Below are 14806 nucleotides of genomic sequence, written 5' to 3'. Positions count from 1 at the left end.
CACCCAACTCCCAGCATCTCCCACCCGACTCCCAGCATCCCCCACCCGACTCCCAGCGTCCCCCACCCAACTCCCAGTATCCCCTAGCATCTCCCACCCAACTCCCAGTATCCCCCAGCATCCCCCACCCAACTCCCAGTATCTCCCACCCAACTCCCAGTATCCCCCAGCATCCCCCACCCAACTCCCAGCATCCCCCACCCAACTCCCAGCATCCCCCAGCATCCCCCACCCAACTCCCAGCATCTCCCACCCAACTCCCAGTATCCCCCAGCATCCCCCACCCAACTCCCAGCATAACCCCACCCAACTCCCAGCATCCCCCAGCCCTTCCCAGTACCCCCCCCAGCCCCTCAATAAATGCCAGCTGTCAATCAAACCTTCTCGGCTGGGTGGGGAGGAGGGGGCGGGGCTAAAAACCTGGGACCCCTCCCCCAAACACTGCCCCAGGGACCCCACCCAGTGAGGGAGCTGGAGTGGGGCAACTGGGAGGCATGAGGGAGTGGCCAGTGCTCCCAGTCCTCCCTCCCACTGCTGCTCCAGTGCTCCCAGTGACACTTCCTGGCTCCTCCCAGTGCTCCCAGTGCCGCTCCCTGCCTCCCCCCAGTGCTCCCCGTTCCCCCTAAGCGCTCCGAGTGCAGCTCCCTGCCTCCTCCCAGTGCTCCCAGTTCCCCCTAAGCGCTCCGAGTGCAGCTCCCTGCCTCCCCCCAGTGCTCCCAGTTCCCCCTAAGTGCTCCGAGTGCAGCTCCCTGCCTCCCCCCAGTGCTCCCAGTTCCCCCTAAGTGCTCCCAGTGCCGCTCCCTGCCTCCCCCAGTGCTCCCAGTTCCCCCTAAGTGCTCCGACTGCAGCTCCCTGCCTCCCCCCAGTGCTCCCAGTTCCCCCTAAGTGCTCCGACTGCAGCTCCCTGCCTCCTCCCAGTGCTCCCAGTTCCCCCTAAGTGCTCTGACTGCAGCTCCCTGGCTCCCCCCAGTGCTCCCAGTTCCCCCTAAGTGCTCCGACTGCAGCTCCCTGGCTCCCCCCAGTGCTCCCAGTTCCTCCTAAGTGCTCCAAGAGTTGTTCCTAAGTCGTGTTTAGACTAAAGTCAAGGATTTTTCAGTTTCTCATGCCCAGCGAGAAAGCTGGAGGGGCACAAGAAGTGGGGACACAGCGAGGGCAGCTGGCCCAAACTGGCCAAAGAGTATTCCATACCGTGTGATGTCACGCCCAGTATATAAACTGGGGGGAGTTGGCCGGACATACGGCCAGAGGCAGTGGCGGCTCCTTCTCTTTCACGTACGTATAAGGTAAACGGTTTGTCACCATTTGGAGGCCAAGTGCCGGGGCTGTCAAGAAGACTCATTTAAGTTTTTCAAAGGCAGCCGACTGGTCCACGCTCCACCGCAAAGGTCGGCATCAAGGTCAAGTCCACCCCTTGCTCACAAGCCCATTTGTACGTTGCACGCCTTCCGAATCGTCCCGACGTGTCACGGGCACGTCCTTATGTTTCCCAGTCCAGACCCACCTGAGCCACTTCCATTCCAGCAGCCTGGTCCACCTGCTCGTCGTTTCGATGACCTTCAGCGACACGACTCTTGGGTACGCGAGCATCTACGTGACGTACTTTTACAACCGGGTTCTCCACCCAGGCAGCAACACCTTGCCGCGATTCGGCAGCCCAGCTGGGTTTGCCTCCGTGCTGCCCGGTGGTCTGCTTCCTACTGCTGCTGTAGCCAGCCCCACGGAGCATTTACCACCGTCCGCGGGTCAATACAGAGATTAAGGACCGGCCACTTTTCTTGTTCAGCAAAAATCTAAAGCCAGCTCCGTGGCTCTCACCTCTTCAAAGTGACTCCACCTTCTCCTTGAGCAGTTTCTGCGACTTTTCTGTAGGACTCCACGTGGCACCTTTCCACCTCCGATGTTTTCTGACAATATGACAGGACGCACCTGTAAACAGGGCACCTTGCTTCTCTTTTTTCTGGTAATTTATTACACAGCGGGACCTCTTCAGCACAAGTCGCCGCCTCTGGTGACACTCCAAAGTTTTGGCCTTCTGGCCAGTCCGCGATCACTTCCAAGACTCCTGGGCAGTCGGCGTTTCCCATTCGAGCCCGTTGCGCTATCAGCATGACCCACTTACTCCATGTAGCATCAGCTGCGTGATGCATAGAGGGGACGTTCCCTTTGAACATCCAGCCCGGGCACTCAGGGTGCCAAGATGAGCTGTGCTGCAGGACCAACTACTTCTGAAGGGGCTTGAAACCCTTCACATGCTGCCAATATTTTCTTTTCCATTGGAGCGTAGCGGGCCTTGGACCCTCCATAACCGCGGCTCCAAAACACTAGAGGCTGACCTCAAGTCTCTCCAGATGTTTTCTGCCAGAGGCTCCAGGTGGGGCCATGGTCCTTGACTGTGGTGTAAAGCATGTTTTTCACGTCTTGTCCTGTCCAGACTGGCCCAAGGGCTACTGCACGAACAATCTCCCGTTTAATTTGTTCAAAGGCTTGTTGCTGCTCGGGGCACATTCAAAACCGTTCTTCTTCCCGGTCACTCGATGGAGAGGGCTTACGATCAGACTGTAATTTGGAATATGCGTTCTTCAAAAACCCGTGACACCAAAGAAAGCTTGTGTTTATTTTTTTGTTAGTTGGTGGTGACAATTCTGTTATTTTATTGATCACATGCTTTCGGCTCTGACAATGCCCATCTTGCCATTTTACTCCTAAAAACTGGATCTCCTGTGCAGGTCCCTTGACCTTCCTTTCTTTTATGGCAAAACCAGCTTTCAGAAGCATCTGGATTATTCTTCTCCCTTCCTCAAACACTTCCTCTGCTGTATTGCCCCATGCAATGACGTCATCAATACATTGCAGGTGTTCTGGAGCTTTGCCCTGGTCCAGTGCAGTCTGGATCAGTCCATGCCAAATGGTGGGGTTGTGTTTCCACCCCTGGGGCAGCCGATTCCAGGTGTACTGGAAGGCCGTCCAGGTGAAAGCAAACTGTGGGCTGCACTCCGCTGCCAAACAGATCGAGAAAAACACATTATTGATGTCAACTGTTGCGTACACTTGGCTGCCTTTGACTACAGCTCATAGTGGAGTTCTAGCACGTCCGATGCGGCAGCACTCAGCGGTGGCACGACTTCGTTCAGGCCATGATAGTCCGTGGTTAGCCTCCACTCTCCGTTAGATTTTTGCAGTGGCCATATGCGTCTATTACAGGGTGAGCGAGCCTTGCTGATCACTCCTTGACTCTCCAGGCGCTGAATCAGCATGAGGATGGGAACCAGGGAGTCTCGTTTGGTACCATACCCTCCCCTTGAACAGAAAAAGGCTGACTTAATAGCTGGGACCTTGGTTACTGTGGGTGAGGAAGAGCTATCCTCCTTGGATTGCTCAGACAATTTAGGGGTCAGGTTCTCCACCGCCAAGACACAGGTCCATAGGCCTGTTGATCCAAAATGTGCCCATCTTCATTAAGAGTCTGTCCCTGCTAGCAGAGGTACCAGCCATTCCCTCTGCTGTTTGGGGCACTCGCATCCTTGAAGAGATGCCACTCACTCCAGTAGCTGACACCACAGGGCAGGGGCCCCCACAGCCCCGGTCTGACCCCAGTACCTGGCACCAGTTTTCACTCTCACACTCACAGGTCTCACCGGCAGCTGGCGCTTGGTCCTTGCATCACACACGCACACACACGCGACAGAGTGAGAATACTCAGAGACATTAAAGAAAAATATTTAATAAGACGATAGAAGAAGACAGGACAGACTGCAGTGATGGGGCACAGGGCTCAGCCAGACAAGCGCACTGGCCCTGTTTTACCATCGAATTATAGAATCACAGACTCTTTGAATAGTTTGTGTTGGAAGGGTCCTTTAAAGGTCATCTAGTCCAAACCCCCTGCCATGAGCAGGGACATCTTCAACCTCATCAGGTTGCTCAGAGCCTCATCCAACCTGACCTTGAAGGTTTCCAGGGATGGGGCATCTACCACCTCTCCTGGGCAACCTGTTCCAGTGTTTTTACCGCCCTCATCGTAAAAAAGCTCTTCCTTATACCTAGTCTGAATCTACCCTCTTCTAGTTTAAAAGCATTACCCCTTGCCCTATCACAACAGGCCCTACTAAAAAGTCTGTCCCCATCTTTTTTATAAGCCCCCTTGAATTACTGAAAGGCCGCAATAAGGTTTCCCCGGAGCCTTCTCTTCTCTGGGGGCTGAACAACCCCAAGTCTCTCAGCCTGTCGTCATAGGAGAGGTGTTTCTGCTCATTTTTGTGGCCCTCCTCTGGACCCGCTCCAACATGTCCCTGTCTTTCCTGTGCCGAGGACCCCAGAGCTGGACACAGTTCTCCAGGTGGGGTCTCACGAGAGCAGAGCAGAGAGGCAGAATCACCTCCCTCGACCTGCTGGTCACGCTTCTTTTGATGCAGCCAAGAATATGGTTGGCTTTCTGGGCTGCGAGCGCACATTGCTGGCTCATGCCCGGCTTTTCACCCACCAGTACCTCCACGTCTTTCTTTGCATGGCTGCTCTCAATCCCTTCACCCCCCCAACCCATATTGATAGCGGCGGTTATTTTACATGGGACTGGCCCTTTTTATATCCTTTTCTGCCAACCCCCATCTTTATTTCTCCCTGCTCCACCTTCCCCTGCACGTCCCGCACGGGTTTGCACAGCTCTATGGATTCCCACATCCCTCCCAGTCCAGCGTCCCCCTGGTTCACAGTCTTGCAGAGTCCAGGCTGATCCTCCTGGAAGTGGTGCCTGTGGTTTCTCGATGGCCCATCAACTACTGTGAGCAGTGAAGTTTGTTTCTTGCCGTTGTCTCCGTGGTTGCTCTGCCAGGCCTGTGTCTTGATAAATTTTGGTTCCTGGCTTCCCCTTTTTCTATTGGTTTCCCAGTGGACAGCTCCTGCCCCCACCCCACAGCCCAGGGACAAGCCACAGGATGGTGCTGCCTATCAGCCCCACTTGCATTCTGCTGCCCTGGGGACTCTCAGGTTCCCCCAGCCCCCTGAGAAATATTCCCCTGCAGCTGACTCTGCTGAAGACAAGAAATCATAGAATCAGAGAATCAAGGAATCATTGAGGTTGGAAAAGACCCTTAAGACCATCACGTGCAGTGGCGTGAGGGAAAAATTCCTGATGTGAAAGTCAGTGGCAATTCAGTGTGTGCCTGGAGAGATGAAACCACAGCCATGAACGGCCCCCAAGACATCATGAACACAAAGTCCTGCAGGGAACCACCACCCCTCCCGGAGGAGGGCAGAGGACCCAGGGGTCCGGGCAGCCTGCTCATGATCCTCTCCTGCCCCGACACCAAATTGTGCTGCCTGGGGGATGGTGCTCACTAGAGCCCTGGTAAGAACCTCTTTCCCGCTGCGCCTCCAAAACTCCGGCTGCCCCAAGGGCTGGCACCGTCTGCCCCTCGCCTCTCCCAGCCTCCTGGGGGGACACTCCAGGTTGCCCTTATCTGGGGGCACATGGTGGGTGGGAAGGGGACACCCCAGGTGCCCGCGCTCCCTCAGCCACGCTGCTCATCGTGGTGGTGCAGCCAGGGAGGACCGAGGCAGCCGGGCGCTGGCCAAGGAGACGGGACATGGACGCAGGCGCACACACACACACGCACACACACACACAGGCAGAGCGTAGCTTTGCTGAAGGGGTTTATTGATCGTGAGAGGGAAATGGCCCAGGGCTCCCAGGGGATCAGGTGGGGTCATCCAGGGATGATCATCTCCTCATGCCGCTGGAGGGGGACAGGACAGGGCTGTCACCATCACTTGAGGAACTGCAAGAGAGAGCCCAAATTGTGACACCCCCCCCCGCAGTGTCCGCTGGGACATGAGAGGGGCCTTGTCCCCACCACCTCTCTCTGCAGAGACCCGGGGAAGGAGAAGGGAACTGGAGCCCTCAGTATACCCAGGACAGGACTCGGCTCACCTGAGATCCAGATGGCACCCAGAGCCCCCTACCCCAGGATGCCCCTCTATCTCCCAGAAGCCTGCCCAGCCCTCACAGTGATCCTGGGGGGTCTGTATGGCACAGACCCCCTGCCTGGCCTGCACAGTGACCTTCTGGCTCCATAGAGCCCTACTGCATGCAAGGGAAGGCATGGGGACAGCTCTGTCCAGCTCCCCCTGGGACACGCATCAGGGACAGTCCCCTCTCTTTCCCTCTGCCATACCCAAGGTCTGCCCACCCCAGAGGGCTCAGGGATCCCCCAGGATCCTTTGTGGGGCTGCAGACGCCCTGATGTTGCTCACCTGGACATCAGCAGCTACAGGCACGCGTTTCTGGCGCAGAAGAAGTCTTATCTGCTCCTCGGTCAGAGGATCCTGGGGAGAAAGGGAGGGTTAGGGACATGCTTGGGTGCACTGGGGTGTACTGGGAGGCAGGGGAAAAGCAATGGGATCCTTGGGGAAGGTGCCTCCGGGGAGAAATGGGGTACATGAGCTCAGATGATGGTGCACAGAAAGCAGTGGGGGTCCTGGGGAGGGCGCCCACCTGGGTGTGTGGCTGTGTACTGGGGTGTACTGGGTTGTAATGGGATGGATGGGATTGCAATGGGGGCCCTGGGGAAGGGGCCCTCCCTGGGAAAGCGCTGTGGTGCAGGGGTGTTCTCTGGGGTTGCAGTGGGGTGTACTGGGGCACACTGGGATGCCCCGGAGTGTTGTGGCCATAGAGGGAGAAGGTCTGGGGCCAGCAGAAGTCATCTAGTTCAGTTCAGTGAACCTTGTTCCTAAATCCGACTGACTCCTCTTGTAGAGAGAGCATGAAAGCTCACTGGGATGTCCCCGGTGCCAGCAAGGGATGGGAGCACCAAAGTGCCCTCCCATTCCCCAGACTGGATGCCCTCCAAGTCCTCCCCACCACTTACCCTCAGGTTAACTTCTTCACTTCCTTCCGGGAATGCCTAGGGAAGGAGAGCAAAGAGGCCAGCAGAAGTCATCTAGTTCAGTTCAGTGAACCTTGTTCCTAAATCTGACTGACTCCTCTTGTAGAGAGACCATGAAAGCTCACTGGGATGTCCCCGGTGCCAGCAAGGGAAGGGAGCACCAAAGTGCCCTCCAGTTCCCCAGACTGGATGCCCTCCAAGTCCTCCCCACTACTTACCAGGCTAACATCTCCACTTCCTTCCAGGAGTGCCTAGGGAAGGAGAGCAAAGGAGTGGTCTGGATTGGACCTTGATGGGGCTGTAGGTGGGGCACAAGTGTCCCCAGTCGCCCCCCAGGACCATGGCTTCCCCCTGGGCTGAGCGGGAAAATCCCTTCTGCTCCCCCCAGCCCCATTCCTCCAAGTTTCACCTGGGATACCTGTTCAGGCAGGGACCAGGGGTGGGGATGGAGACAAGGACAGTGTGGGGAATTCAGGGCCTCCAAAGAGGATGGGGGTGAGGGTGAGGGGGGGGCCCCCAGACAGTGCACTGGGGTGAATGAGTGGACCCCAAGGGACTGGGCTGGGGGTGCTGAAGGGGCAGGCCTGCGTGGGATGCAAGTGAGGGGTAAAGGGATTCAAGCGGAGAGGATACAGGGACTTCAAGCGAGGTGGTTGGTGGGAGCAGAAGGAAGAGGGCTGCGGAGGACGGAAACGAGGGGATTGGAAGAGTGTTTGGCAGTGGGGGTTCAAGGAAGGGGACCTGGGGACGATACCGCAGTGGACAGGATGAAAGGCAAAGGACTGAGGGGAAAGACTGAAAGAAAGGCGTTGGGAACAATCAACGGGAGGGCGTTTGGGGACCCTAGATAGGACACGGAGGAGATCCCAGGGAGGAGATGTCTGAGGGCACCAAAAGGATGGGATGGGGAGGCCCAAAAGGGAGAGATGGGGGGGGCAGCAAGTCAAGACACCGGTGGGGGTCCTCACAGGAGTTTGTGGTGAACCTTCCCAAGGAACTCGGGCTCTGGGCACAAGAAGATTAATTGCGGGGGAAGTGGAGGGAAGAGATGGAATTGTGGGAGGGAGAAAGCTGCATTGGCCAGGGCTGGAGGTGAGGGGAGCCTGGGGATGCTCCTTGCTTGGGAAAGGGAGAGGCCAAGTCAAGGGGTTTCGTGCTCACCACTACAATTTTGTTCTGCAGGAGAGCTGATGTCCTGCAGCCAAGACCCCTCCCCAGCCTTGAGCCTCTCCCCGTGGCATTGAGGACTCACCTGAGCATCTTCTGGCACGCACAGCAGGACGGTGAAGAGCAGGGCCAGGCTGAGCACCGCGACCTTCATCTTCCTCTGCGGTGTGGCGAGTCCTGGGTGAAGCTGCAGAAGGTGAGGGGCAGATTTATCCCTCTCAGGACTCCTCCTTTCCCCCCTCCCCGAGAGCCCCCAGGGCAAAGCCAGGCTTGGCAGAGACACCAGCCCTGGCAAGGAGCCCACCCCGGCGCAGAGTTGCCTCCGCCTCTGGCACGGATCCAGCCACCTTCTCTGGGATCGGTCCAGCTTCCTGCATGGGGCAGCTGCACACAGAAGGGCCCTGACAGCCGGACACCCTACGGTGACAACCCACTGCTCCAGAACAAAACCATCCTCCCAACAGCCCCCCAAAGCCAGATCCCCCCATCTCCCAGTGCCCCTCACCTCCCAGCACTGCCATCTCCCAGTGCCGCCCCCCTCCCAGGCCAGCCTTTCCCTCCGGGACTCCCCCAGAGATGAGGTCAGCCTCAAACCCGGGGTCTCTAAGAGTCATCTCTGACCCCTCTCCAGCCCCTTGGGTAAACAGGGGGCTGGGACTGACCCCTCTTCTTGGGGCACCAGGGACCCCGGGGTTTGGGAACACCGGGAGGTGGGAGGACAACTGGGGGCATGGGCAATGGGGACAGCCAGATGGCTGGGATCTTCAGTCACTGGAGGCAATGGGGAGCACCGGTGAATGTTGGGCACTGGGAGAGGAGGGTAAGGCTTGGGGGAAGCGCTGGGGTGGTCGCAGTGCCCAGCTCCAGCCCACCCCATTTCCCTTGCACTACAGGCCCCAAACTGGTCCAGTCCCCAGCCACGGCCCCCCCAGAGCAGAGATCAGAGGGGACTAACCCCCGCCCTGGCCCTCACCCTGCCACTGCCTGGGGCCGCCGTGCCCACCCAGACAAACCTGGGTCCCACTTCTGCCGAGTTGCCCCCAGCCAGTGCGTCCCAGTAACCCTGTCCCCAGCAAGGCTCTGGCTCCAGACCTGTTCCTGGCTGGCCCTTGGCCAAATGTCCCTTCAATGCCCTCATCCTCGGCCCAGGCCAGTGCTGTCCCTGAGCAGGACGCGGCTGTCCAGGGGGACACGATGAAGCGCACACTTGTCCGCAGGCAGCCACTCAGAGCTAATTGTGGGGACAGAGCTGCCCTGGCAAGAGGAGGGATGTTTGTCCCTGCAGCATCTCTGATAAGCCGTGTTTGCCCAGGGCCCCTGGCACCAGGAACCCGTTCTGCAAGCTTGGTCTTCACGAGAGCGCCCGATCAGGGAGACTCTGGTGGGGGTTAAAGCAGCCTGGACGCCTGGGCTCCCCTCCAGCGCCAGCAGCTGGCAGAGGTGGGCAGTGCTGGGGGACCGGGCAGGAGCAAGTCCTGGGGCACCCTGCGCACCTGGGGCTCTCCCGCTGCCCTGGGGACAAGCTGGAGCCCCGAGGCAGGGGCATTCCCGGGGAACAGCCTGACCACCGGGGTGTTGCTCTCCTTTGGGAAAGCCTGGTGGCACAGGAGTCCTGCTGGAGTGGGGCTTAGAGCAGCCTGCGTGATGGAGCTGCCTCCGCAGGGGCGCTGCATCCCTTTCCCTCTGCCTGCCCTGCAGCTATCCCTGGCTTTCCAGGGTAGCTTCCTTCACAACACTCCTGTCCCAAACATCACCATCCTGGGGGCCCGGGGCAGCACCCTTTGGCCAGCGCGGGGTCGGGGCAGCGTGGGATTGTACGCAAGTGGTTCAGCTCTCCCCTCTGACTGGGGACAGCCACTGCGTGAAGCTGCTGGCCTGGCTCGCACAAGCCAAGCAAGACCTTTTCCAGCAATCCGGAATTGATGGACCTGTCCTTTCCGGTCGTGACACTCACGCGATCTGCCATCGCTGCACTCTTCAAGGACGCGAGTGCCCCAAACAGCAGAGGGAATGGCTGGTACCTCTGTTAGCAGGGACAAACTCTTAATGAAGATGGGCACATTTTGGATCAACAGGCTCCGGCACCTCTGTTTTGCCTCCCTGTAGGTGCCCACAACTATCAGAAATGAGAGATAATACTATTTCTGCATAACACGTTTATTTCTGCATAACGAGAAGACCAGCATTTTTACTGGTGGTGTGAGCTAGCACTGGGAGGAGATAGGGCTGGTAAGGTCTCAACCAGGAGATGCAGCACATATTTACTTGTCTGTTTAGGTAGCTGATAGTCAGAAGTAACCACACGTAATGACCAGCAAACCTACTAGCCACACTGAGCAACAGCAGCATTGAATGCGTTGGACTCATTGTCCTGGCCTCAGTTCGGTGGGACATCAACATTACAACAGCAGATCCATGAATACTTTCGTAAGGCTGTCACGTTCCCTCTGTAAACTCATCCTCTGTTTGTTATGTGCTGCAGTAATTCAAGCTACCTCACTGTGCTTCCCAATCACCATTCACTTCCAAAACCATCCAGCAGCCCACGTCCCATGCCTCAAAGTAAAACAGTGCTCTATTTTAGTCCTCTGTCTATGAAGGTGCGAGGAAAATCTGTTTCTATGAGACACAAGCTGGGAATCAAAGGCTGGTGGTAAAAATCTGGTTTAGGTTTTGAAGTCGGTGGGAGGTTTCACTGAGTTTCAGTGAAGCCAAGGTGCCACGGCCTTTGTTCCCATGATGATACAGACTCCTGTCATGGCTGCAAAGAAAGCCTGTCTGATCTTATCCACGTGAAAAGAGATAAATAAAGAAAGACTGATACGTGGCGCGTAAGAACTGTAAATGGCTCAGGTCCTTCATTGAACAATGTATGTCACTTTTTAAGGGTGATAGTTATATCTTTACGGGACACTAACTACAAATAAGAGATGTGTTGTGGATCAGTTGTGAAAAGATTTAAGGCAACTGACTTGAATATTTGCTTTGGAAAGTGCCCAAAGAGCAGGCAGTCAGTCACCTGGAGGATTTTCATTTTGACTGCTTCTGCTTTCTGCGCTATTTATTAGATAGCTAAGTTACACAGTGTTGAATTAGAGAGCATATTTAAATATGCTGTGACGTTATTTGTATTCTGAAGTGATTTGGAGAAGAATCGATGAATTGTACACACTGTCATAATTGAGGGATATTGACTTAGGAGAGGTCAAGGCTGCCTTTGAGCTAAATGCAAAGCAGGTGGACGGCATTTGATCACCACTTAACATGAAAGGTGCTATTCAGGAAGATCCCATCTGCTGGTTTAATGGTATCTAAAAAGACATGCACCCGTTTTTGTAACACAAACGTAATTAAAAAGTAAAATGTAGCGAGTTTGCCCGTTTGACAGAGAGATGGACAAGAGACTTTACAAGGTTGGTCTAAAGTGTAGCTACTCCTACTCGTGCTGTCTCCCTCCATCTTTTCTGAGCAGGGCTGAGAGCAACTCTGAATTTTCTCTTTCTTTCTTGCAGTCTCTTCTGTGAGGCCAGTGGAATTTTTACCACATTTATTTTCCCGATAAAGTTTTAGCACGGTTGTTCTCCTCCGGCTTTGAGCTGCAGTGAGGTATCCCGTTGTTGTACAGAGGGAAAGGGGACAAAAAGAAAAGGGCTCGTTGTGACAGCAGGTGTACCCCGGAGTACTAGTAGGAGTACCGGAACTACCCCGGAGTACCAGTAGGGGTAACGGTAGTACCCCGGAGCATCAGGTAGGGATGCCAGGCCTACCCCAGAGGGTCACGTAGGGAGGGCGGCTGTACCCGCGCATGCCCATTGTGATACCAGGTGTACCCCGGAGTACAAGTAGTGGTACCGGTACTACCCCGCAGCGTCAGGTAGGGACACCTGGCCAATCTTGGAGCATCAGGTAGGGACGCCAGGTCTACCCTGTCTGCGCATGTAGGGAGGCCCGGTCTACCCCGCCCGTGCAGGTATGGATGCCAGGTCTACATCTCCCGCGCCCGGCAGGGAGGCCAGGTCTACCCTGCCCGTGCTGGCAGGGAGGCCAGGTCTACCCCCCCCGGGTGCAGTAGGGATGCCAGGTCTACCCCGCCTGCGCTGGTAGGAAGTCAAGGTCTACCCCACCCGCGCTGGCAGAGAGGCCAGGTCTACCCCACCCGCTCAGGTAGGGAGGCCATGTCTTCCTCGCCCACTCTGGTAGGAAGGCCAGGTGTACCCAACCTGCGCGGGTAGGGAGGCCAGGTCTACCCCCCGTTGCAGGCAGGGAGGCCAGGTCTATCCAGCCTGAGCAGGTAGGGAGGCCAAGTCCACCACCTCCGAGCGGGTAGGGAGGCCAAGTCTACCCTGTCCTTGCGGGTAGAGAGGCCAGGTCTATCCCGCCTGCGCGGGCAGGGAGGCCAGGTCTACCCCGCCCGCGCCAGCAGCAAGGCCAGGTCTACACCGTCCACATGGATAGGGAGGCCATGTGGGATGGGGGAGAAAAACGGGAAAAGAAGCAAAACCCATGGGTTGAGATAAGAACGGTTTAATAGAACAGAAAAGAAGAAACGAATAATGATAATGATAACGCTAATTAAATGACAACAGCAATAATGAAAGGATTGGAATGTACAATTTATGCACAGTGCAACTGCTCACCACCCGCCGACTGACACCCAGCTAGTCCCCCGAGTGGCGATTCCCTCACCCCCACTTCCCAGTTCCTGTACTAAACGGGACGACACATGGTATGGAATACCCCGTTGGCCAGTTTGGGTCAGCTGCCCTGGCTGTGTCCTGTGCCAACTTCTTGTGCCCCTCCAGCTTTCTCGCTGGCTGGGCATCAGAAGCTGAAATATCCTTGACATTAGTCTAAACACTACTGAGCAACAACTGAAAACATCAGTGTTATCAACATTCCTCGCATACTGAACTCAAAACATAGCACCGAACCAGCTACTAGGAAGACAATTAACTCTATCCCAGCTGAAACCAGGACAGTGTCCACCCCTTATTCTATACCATTGACATCATGCTCAGTTCCCATACCTTTAGTTACATCCTGATCAATCATCATCACCTTTCCATCCCTTTAAGACATATGAAAAATTATATATATATATATATATGTATACACACACAGAGATATCATTCCTTTAGTTTATGGGTTATGTTCATAAAATGTTCATTGAGTTCATTTAGTTTCCGACTCTGGGCTCCATCTGTCATACCAGTCTTTCTGGGCAGGAGGGATGATGCAAAGTCCTCTCAGTCGGTAGAGCAGAATTGGGCTTCAGTGCGGTGTGACGAGCAGGTGACATTGGACGCAGCAGGAGGATGGTGTGCACCGTTGGATTGTTGCATGCTGGAGTCAGTTCTGGTTCCATCACTACCGCGCTTTGCTCAGTTTTTATCACAGTTCTTTCTTGCTTGATCTAAGTGACTCTTACTATAGTACTATGGATATAGCATATAACAATTATAGTACTGATAACATACAGTAGCAGGGTTATATAGCAACTAATATCATACAGGTTAATTCTGGCTATTCTCACCTAAAATTAAATCCCCTTGAGGCACACATCGGACTTCCCCATCTTTTCGCATCACCCACCAAGTGCACCCAGGCCCTTGAGCAAAAGCAATCCCACGAATGGGTTTACCTTTGCCTGAGGCAGGAGTAACCCAGACTGTCTTCCCTAACATATTTTTTATGTACAGTACAGGGACTTTTATCTCCTTCTACAGTACATAAAAGTTCTGACTGGGCAGGGCCACCCCGACTGGCAGATCCTCTGGTGTTGACTAACCAGGTGGCTTTTGCTGACTGTGTATCCCAATGTTTGGAAGTTCCACCCCCCATTGCTCTCAATGTAGTCTTTAACAGTCCGTTGTAGCGCTCAATTTTCCCAGAGGCTGGTGCATGATAGGGGATGTGATACACCCACTCAATGCCATGCTCTTTGGCCCAGGTGTCTATGAGGTTGTTTCGGAAATGAGTCCCGTTGTCTGACTCAGTTCTCTCTGGGGTGCCGTGTCGCCACAAGACCTGCTTTTCAAGGCCCAGGATAGTGTTCTGGGCGGTGGCATGGGGTACAGAATATGTTTCCAGCCATCCAGTGGTTGCTTCCACCATTGTGAGCACATAGCGCTTGCCTTGGCGAGTTTGTGGGAGTGTGATATAGTCAATCTGCCAGGCTTCCCCAGATTTATATTTCAGCCATCGTCCTCCATACCACAGGGGCTTTAACCGTTTGACTTGCTTAATTGCAGCACATGTTTCACATTCATGAATAACCTGTGCAATAGTGCCCATGGTCAAGTCCACCCCTCGGTCACGAGCCCATCTCTATGTTACATCTCTTCCCTGATGGCCTGAAGCATCATGGGCCCATCGAGCCATAAATAGCTCACCCTTATGTTGCCAGTCCAGGTCCACCTGAGCCACTTCAATCTTGGCAGCCTGATCCACCTGTTGGTTATTTTGATGTTCTTCAGTGGCCCGACTCTTGGGTACGTGAGCATCTACATGACGTACTTTTACAACCAGATTCTCTAGCCGGGACGCAATATCTTGCCACAGTGCGGCAGCCCAAATGGGTTTACCTCTGCGCTGCCAGTTGCTCTGCTTCCATTGCTGTAGCCACCCCCACAGGGCATTTGCCACCATCCATGAGTCAGGATAGAGATAGAGCACTGGCCACTTTTCTCTTTCAGCAATGTCTAACGCTAGCTGGATGGCCTTCACCTCTGCAAACTGACTCGATTCACCTTCTCCTT

The 14806-nt window shown here is 55.2% G+C and overlaps 1 long non-coding RNA gene across 1 annotated transcript; it reads right to left on the bottom strand.

Moving 5' to 3' along the window:
• Positions 1–5632: 5632 nt before the first annotated feature.
• LOC115337614 lies at positions 5633–8247 on the bottom strand. The gene is made up of 4 exons (XR_003922194.1): positions 8134–8247; positions 7100–7132; positions 6250–6321; positions 5633–5774 (listed from the first exon to the last, which is right to left on the bottom strand). It is a non-coding gene; the product is annotated as an uncharacterized LOC115337614 (long non-coding RNA).
• Positions 8248–14806: the final 6559 nt, after the last annotated feature.

The sequence above is a fragment of the Aquila chrysaetos genome (assembly GCF_900496995.4).
Source record: "Aquila chrysaetos chrysaetos chromosome W unlocalized genomic scaffold, bAquChr1.4 W_unloc_5, whole genome shotgun sequence".
Classification (NCBI taxonomy): domain Eukaryota; kingdom Metazoa; phylum Chordata; class Aves; order Accipitriformes; family Accipitridae; genus Aquila; species Aquila chrysaetos.
This window is presented reverse-complemented; position numbering and strand designations above follow the sequence as displayed.